The following is a 1,610-nucleotide window of genomic DNA, read 5'->3' as shown; positions in this document are numbered from 1 at the left end:
TCAAAGATGACGAAGACGACGATGATGACGATGACAACAACTAAGACAACAGCAAAGACAACGGCGAAGACAACGGCGAAGATGACAATAATGATGATGATTCAGTCTGGGTTTCAAATGATTATATCGTTTTGGCTGCACCGCACTCACTGGTGCATCGCGGTGTTTTTTCCTAAATAATCAATGCTCTTCCTGATTCATCCACAACATTATCCATGTCCAACATTATGCACTGTAGTCAGTCTTTGCACTGACTACACTGACTACACTGACTTTGTAGTGACTTCTTGACATGGCTTAAATTTACTTTGTGTCTGTTGTTATTCTTATTATTATTTATATTGTACATTTTATATTGTAACTCACCTGTTCAGGCTCCAGCTAAATCTGGTGCAAAGCATCTATAATTTATGTTTTTTGCACATTGGCCTTGTAATAACAATTACAGGGACAATAATAATAAGGATAACTAAACATTTAATTCTGTTATTCTTGGAAGTGGTATTTAGGCTACTTGACTTCTACCTCTCCCATGCTATTGTTTTTTCTTTTTTTTTGTATATTAATACATTTGAATGGATGTTTTTTTTAATCTTTTTTTCCCCATTTAATGGCTACTCCAAAGTGTTAAAAAATGCAATAAAATAAATAAATAAATGATTCTGCTCACTGTTCAATATGAGGTCATGCCGAACATAATAAAATGTCTTCAAGAAAAAGTGACTGAAGCTGTATGTTTCAATAGCCTTTTCTCCCCTTTTTATTTATTTATTTATTTATTGTTCATTCTCAGCTCAATCTCAATGTATAGAGCAAGAAAAATATTCACTCGGATATTTATGCGTGCGCCTCGTTTTAATCTTACTTTCTGGTGTCCGTCCTGGAGCCTTTAATTTGTCCTTCCTCGGATTTCTTGTTATGACTACTTATCATTCATGGCCACAGCCTGCCACATGTATGAATGTATGAGCCATCAGGCCATCTTTTCCATAACAGTGGAGTTCCGCTTCGTCTCGGAGTCACTGGAGCCTCGCAGTGGATCTTTGTCGCCCCCTTGTTGCGAGCGCACAACGTACTTTCTGAATAAATCTGCCTGATGTCTGAACTGACATGAACCTTTTTGCTCCTTGGTCACTGTGGCGTTTTTTTCTCCAAATGTTATCAGCGATTTATTGCCACGCTATCATATTTTTTTCTGTGTGTGAAATTTTGAAATGTTACTCAAGGAAGCAGCTCACCTCTACTTAGACCTGACTCGTGCCTGTGCTGGGAGCGGGATACCCCCATCTTCATTGTCATGAAAATGTGACATCTTTACCGACATGTCTCAATCTGGTTAGTCTGGTAGAGCTTTCTTTTTTTCTGACACAGTTGCTCTTGTGAAATAGCAACGGGGAACCTAAAATGTTGTACAGTTAAATTCCTAACTATAATACAACAACAAAACGTGCCAATATAGCCATAGGGCCATTTTTGGTTAAGGGGAGCTGAGGCGCAAGAAAATCTCTTTCTGTACTCTGTAAACCATGCATAATTTTCTGATGTCAAACATGATTTCGTGGTAACTCAATGAACATAATAAAATGATGTCCTTGGAAAAAGCATTTAAT

This window comes from Gobius niger, assembly GCF_951799975.1.
Source record: "Gobius niger genome assembly, chromosome: 12".
Taxonomy (NCBI): domain Eukaryota; kingdom Metazoa; phylum Chordata; class Actinopteri; order Gobiiformes; family Gobiidae; genus Gobius; species Gobius niger.
This window is presented reverse-complemented; position numbering follows the sequence as displayed.